The sequence below is a fragment of the Sinocyclocheilus grahami genome, unplaced genomic scaffold, assembly GCF_001515645.1.
Source record: "Sinocyclocheilus grahami isolate Dianchi unplaced genomic scaffold, SAMN03320097.WGS_v1.1 scaffold292.1, whole genome shotgun sequence".
NCBI classification, from domain to species: Eukaryota; Metazoa; Chordata; class Actinopteri; order Cypriniformes; family Cyprinidae; genus Sinocyclocheilus; species Sinocyclocheilus grahami.
The window spans coordinates 860,371-867,248 of NW_015505471.1; the positions used below are offsets into that span (position 1 = coordinate 860,371).

The window sequence follows — 6,878 nt, forward strand, 5'->3', positions numbered from 1 at the left end:
CCCTTGCTCTTCTCTTCCAAGTAGTGCAGGGTGATATGACAGCATATATGCTGTTCAACAGTATACATGTCAACCAGTAGATTTTGCTATATATATATATATATATATATATATATATATATATATGATATTTCAGTTTTTCTTTTTTAATAAATCTGCAAAAATGTCAACAATTCTGTGTTTTTCTGTCAATATGGGGTGCTGTGTGTACATTAATGAGGAAAAAAATTTAACTTAAATGATTTTAGCAAATGGCTGCAATATAACAAAGAGTGAAAAATTTAAGGGGGTCTGAATACTTTCCGTACCCACTGTATGTGTGTATGTATAAAATCCTATTTTAATGTAACCAGGGTTTGTATAGTTAACTAAAACAATAAAAAAATATTTTTGTCACTTGACAAAAAACATTTGCTGAAAAAAAAAGGCAAATAAAAAAAAAAGTACTAAATTAATTAAAAATGCATAAATTAAAAATAATTCCTAAACTATATAGACATTAAAAAGGCTAATAAAAATGACAAGCACACTAAATTACTAAAACTTTAATTAAAATTAAAATGTGAACATAAAATAAAAAAATCAATTATACTAAAATAACAATGGATGCAATCAGTTTTATTCTATTTTATAAAACCTTTTCTTTTGTGTTCATTAAGTTCCAAATAAAAAGAGAAAATATTAATTTAGTCATTTATCCACAAATAAAAATCACATCTAACATTCAACAGAAACTATTATGGAATATCAACGATACTAAAATAACATTAAATGCAACTGAAGTTGCAATATTGCTTATACATATAAATACAAATAATCATAATAATAAATAATTATCCATAAATAGACATTACCACTAGGGCTGCCACTAACGACTATTTTTATTAAAATTAATCTATCAACTAATTTATCGATGAATCGATTAATCTAAACGATTACTTTCCCACAAAAAAAGCACCAATTTTAAAGAACATTTTATTAAACTTGCAACTTTGCCATTCAGTAGTGTACAATAAAAAAAATTATAAATGTAAACAAGCCATTGACGAAATGTAAAACTAAAAGAGTAAAAATGTAAACAAACCCAATAAAAATGAAATAAAAATGAAATAATTACAAAAGTCTGAGAAAGTCAGCATGTTCTTAATGTCAATATATCCACATGTTCTGGGCTTCTGTTCATTACAGCTGCGAGTGCAACTACAAAGGGGAAAAATATGTTTCAATTAACTCCAACAGTTGGGTTTTCACATTAAATAAATGCAATGTTTAGAGTCCACTAGAATCAAGTATTAATTTTATTATTAAAAGTTATTATTATTAAAAATCTTAAAGTATTAAAAGTACTCTTAGAAATGTGTAAACAACAGATTTAAACCGACATCTCCAGCATGATGAAAAAAAATTAACAGAGGACTTCAGTAGTTAAAATTTCAAATGAAATCCAAATTTCTATTAAACAATTTTTTAAAGCAAAAGTAAAGTGCAACAGAGTGCAAGCAGCAAGTGTCCATCTCATAGTCCAAATCACTGAAATCAAAGTTCAGTATTATAGTGTACGAATGACTTCATGTCCACGTGTTCTGGTCTACTAATAATAAAATATTCTAATTAATAATACATTTTTGTGGTAATAAAAATAGATGTAGGTTAAGTGAACAGTAGCCTTTAAATTTACTTAAAATACATATATAATAGCAGTGAGGCAATAATAATTAGTTCAAAGAAAGTATCAAAAGCAAGAAATCATGGTTTTATTGAACAAAACTGTTAAAATACTGTATTATAATGTAATAGAGCCACTGATCTATATATAATAAATAATATAATCTATATTATAGATCAGTGAATAGAGCTAATGTACATTACGCATTACAACAAAGGCCTGCAGGGGGTGCCAACGGCCTGACGATTGTTTTTACACATTACTGTGCGATCTAATACTGTTTTAATATTTACCAAGCATCATTTAATTCAAATGTCCACTTAATCTTTAATATTTGGCCATTTCTTTACTACAGAAATGCTATAGCCACTGTAATTTAATGAATATGTGGACATCAAAACGTGTAAACTCAGAGTGAGGGTTTGAGCTTTTATTTTGAATCTGCGAGATAATGATGTATTCTCCTGTGTTTGTGTGGATTTATAAATTATTTACCTTACAAATCTGATGAAATAGCACACGTTGCGTTCCCAGATGAACGTTATAATAAACCCAAACACAACAACATGCACAGATGGAGTTTGAGCCGCTCCACACATGTAAATGATAACAGTTCCTGTGGAGCAGCATTTACTGTGAACGGAGCCGCTGTGAGACACACGTACGTAACCTACACGCCTATAACTGCACCACATATAATCATTTAATTAAATCGTAGCATTTGTGAATTCACAGTTATACTTAATTATGATTTTTTTAACGGGTTTAATATATCATGAGGCCTTGGGAAACAAGTCTAATAATGTGTTTTATGGATTCTCGTCCGTGAAATGCGCCACGTCCGGTTTTTGCCGGTTAGTCGACGTAGGCAAAATGAAGTCGAGGATGTTTTAAAATCGAATAGAATCGACGAATCGCAACAGCCCTAATTACCAGTTAATTATTTAAAAAATCTAGGCTAAATAATTTTTGCATTAAATTTACATCAACTACATGTAGCATGTATTATATTAAATTTCTCGGTGACATGAGACACGCCCACCACAACCTCTGAGCCAATCACAGGACATCTGTCAGACTGAGGTACTCAACTGAGTGACGCATGACCGATCTGTCGCATTCTCTGCAATCAGATGTAAAACTGGCGCCCCGTGTCATAAGGCCTTTTCAAAAGTGTTCATCTGCAAACAGCTCGTCAATTTTTGTGTCTTTTCCTCCATCTTAATTAGACGTCTGCCCTGCCATCGCCGCAGGAAAAATTCAGACGTGTCCCACAGAACTTTTAAATTATTCCTGAAGAGAAGAAGCTCTAAAGCAGAACATGTAGCTTCCCTCGGCATCGGCGACAGCAACTGACAGCACACGAGTTATCAAGCCATTGCAGACTTCTGTTGCAGCCATAGGGGAATTTTAAAAGCATGCGCTCTGAATATCTAAAAGGCCTCGGCTATCTGTCTCTGCATGCATCTGAAACAACTGTTAACCCTCCGCGATTAAGACGGAACTGCGGTAAACGGCTGGCGGCCATCTGATCCCTCTCTGTCAAACTGCACTCCATATGCTATTACACGGCTAATGCTGCATGCTAACGCAGGCCGCAGGATTTATCTGATATTATCTCCTTCTTATCTGCCGCTAAAAGCGATTTTCACTCTTACACAAAGAAGCTTAGAGCGTTCTCTGATACCTCATCAGCCAATAACCAACAAAGATAAATGCCTCCCCTTCAGACAGCAGCAGAAATCTGCAATGTGAATACAAAAGACTCTGATCGCAGAAGTATGACCTCTACTTCAGACCTGACCTGGTGAGATGATCGTTGGGGGGTCACTCTTCAACAAACCCCACGTTTAGCATGAATCTGGTCACTGATGGTTTGCAATAACATTGAAGGAGCGACTCAAACCAAACCTAGAAAGGCCAGATTATCACAGTAACTAGGGATGTTCATTTTGACCGATTAATACAATCAGTTAAACGGTTTAAAAAATCATGTAATTATTTATTTTTTCAGTAATTTATCAATATATTTAAAACGGTTTGCTGCATTGGTTAAAATACGCTTTTTAGGGGGGAAAAAAACAAGTCACGTATAAGTTGCATTTTATTATTTCATTCAGAAATAGACCTAATTCCGATGCGAAATGTTTACAAACATTATAATAAACAGTGTAAACATAGCTAGTGTTAGTTCCCCTCACTCCACAACAAATCCTTTCAATTAACAGTATTTAGAAAAGAATTAAAAATATAACAAGCTATAGCAATACAAATGACAAGCCAAAACGAATTCATTTAGGTTTAAACGAAACTGAAACCAACGTTGGGTCTCTCATTCCACACAAAATCATATGTTTCTGTATTTGAATGGCAAATTATTATGTACTTCATTCACGTTCCAATATCCACGTAAAACAAAATGTTTTACATCACGGCGGTAGTGATAACACTTAACTTTAACGGCTTAACAGATTTTACTACACATTGGTTATGTTTGACTGACTGTATTTTATTATGATAATGAACAGGCTGCATTGTCAAGGTAGCAAAGCTTAACTGTGTGCGCAATCACTTGAATTTTTTCCTTCTAACAGTGGAAGAAACTACTCCTTTTAGTCATAAAGATAATCGGAATTGTAAAAGGTTTGCCTTTATTTGTGTACATTCACAATAAAAACAAATCTTTGTGCTTTTGTAAAATAAGCCTAAAGAAAAATAGGATGCAGCTTTCTGCCGTCTGGTTTCCTTTCGCGCAGCACAAAAGTGAACCGAAACTCTGCATACTAGGCTACTTGTTTTTCTTACTTTATAATTTAAGTAAAAAATATGTTTCTCGTATAGGCCTATATGTTCGTTTTATATATATATATATAGCCTAGCTTTATTATGTTTTTCTCCGCTGGCAGAAGCGTGATGTGATATGATGGCCATGTGAATCCTCATGTTCATGTTCTGTTGTTTGCTGCTTTTTGCGCATGTAAAATTAATCCCCGGGAAACAAATGTTAGTATATTTAATGGGTCACAGAAACTTACCCTAACCTATTCTAATTTAAAATAATCTTGTCGGTTAACGGTTAACAATCGGTTAACGAGCATCGGTTGTCAGTTAGGAAAAATAACCGAAATGAACATCCCTAACAGTAACCATCCACAACATTATAGCAACCTAGAAACACCCTAGCAACTGCAAAACATTCATTCAGAGCATCCAAGCAACTGCAAAGCAACATCCTGGCAACCACCCACATTTTTACACTTTTATATACTCAAAAACCACTCACATTTTCTCCAGAAACCATAAACATTTAGTATTTTTAGCAACTTTTACACCTCGTGTAGTTTGAAAAAAAAAACCTGTTTCATTTACCTGTTAGGGTTATGTTTAGTTTTTGTTCTGTTTTCATTGTGTTTTCAGTTTATCTGTTCCCCTGTGACCTAGTTTTACTTTGGCTCCTAATTGTTATTTCGTTCACCTGTGTTTGATTAATTAACTCATTAGTTCTTTCGTTTGCTCCCCTACAAATACTCTCAGTTTTCCCTTAGTTGGGGTCCGTTCTCGTTTATGTAATGTTGGTCTACTTGCCTGTTCTCTTTGTGTGTGTGTGTGTGTGTGTGTGTGTGTGTGTGTGCGTCCCGACCTGTACAGTATATTTAAGAACAAGGGTGCAAGACTATAGAATAAAAGACAGAATTAAAAAAAAAATGGACTCGTAGGAATTATTCAACAAACTAGCCTACATTTGTTACATGGTCAACTGTACCGTTTTTAATCTTGTAGTCAAAACTGACGCAATTTACTTTCTTAATAAATGTCCCTGAATTTATTTTGCACAATTTATCACTATATACCTTTCTAACAATAATAAATACAATTCTGAGTTTGTACTGCGTAATTTTGCATTTATTTTGTGTTTACTGTATATCTTTCAATTCTGTGTTTATATATACATTTCTGCGTTTATATTGTCCAATTCTGCATTTATATTTAGCAATTCTGAGTTTACATCTTGGAATTTGTGTGCAAAAAGTCAAAATTTGAAAAATCTTAAATAACGAGATCTAAGCCTTGAACCAACTGGCTGTGAGATAAATCACAACATTAATACAATGTTTGATTTGAAGCAAAACTGTTTGAAAATTGGGAAAAAGACAAAAGCTAGACTGTGTACTTTTATGATTGAATGAACCGGTATCCCGTGATGCACTGCGAATGATCGTAATCAAAGTAAAACTGTTGATACATTGTCACTGATTAGAAGTATAAAAACTTGGTAGCTTAAGTTGATAACACTTTACAATAAGGTTGCATTTGTTAATATTAGTTAACATAAACTAACAATTAACAATGTTAATTTCAACATTTACTGATACATTATTCAAATCAAAAGATGCATCTGTGTATTATATTATATTATTATTTAATGGACCTGTGCTTATATGAACTAACAATGAAGAGTTGTATTTTTATTTACTGTTAACAAAGATTAATAAATACTGTAACAAATGAACTACTGCTCATTGTTAGTTGATCTTAGTTAATGCATCAAAATGTTAACTAATGGAACCTTATTGTAAAATGTTAAAATTACTCTAGGTTTACTGCAAAATATTCAAAATCATACAGTAGTTTGAGAGTGAATGAAGGCTGACTCACATGGTAACATTGTTTTGTTCATTGTTGAGCTCTCTTCATGATTAGTAGTGTAGTTATACATCTAGAGTTTGGCTATTAAACAGGTTGAAATCACTCTAACTTGTGGCATCTACAGAAACGTATATCTTCACAACCTCAGAACTCATGGCTGGTTCAAAAATCAATTTACAGTATCTGTGGAGAAAATACATTGGGTTTTTACTTGCAGCACCTGTTGGGCTCTATATGAATTCTGATTTGAAGACCAAACTACAGAAATGAACAGTCACTCTATTGGGCGCCTTTTAATAGTTCACAGACATCGAATTGAGCAAAGAAACACGGCTAGCCTAAACTATACAAAACAGCTGAGATATTGCATCAAAAATTAATTTCAGCTCAATAAAGACTTAGAAAATACTATTGTGGCATACCATGGTACACTCTAGTGCAGGGGTGTCAAACTCATTTAAGGTTGAGGGCCGGATCAGAGAAAATGTCCCCTTGTGCGGGCCGAATTACCTTTTGTTAAACCCTAGTTTGCTCACAATTACATTAATATTAACCATACAAACTA

The 6,878-nt window shown here is 33.1% G+C and overlaps 1 long non-coding RNA gene across 1 annotated transcript; it reads right to left on the minus strand.

Moving 5' to 3' along the window:
- Nucleotides 1-1,113: 1,113 nt before the first annotated feature.
- On the minus strand, nucleotides 1,114-5,071 carry LOC107600832 (uncharacterized). Its single transcript, XR_001610846.1, has 3 exons — nucleotides 5,036-5,071; nucleotides 3,471-3,577; nucleotides 1,114-1,200 (listed from the first exon to the last, which is right to left on the minus strand). It is a non-coding gene; the product is annotated as an uncharacterized lncRNA (long non-coding RNA).
- Nucleotides 5,072-6,878: the final 1,807 nt, after the last annotated feature.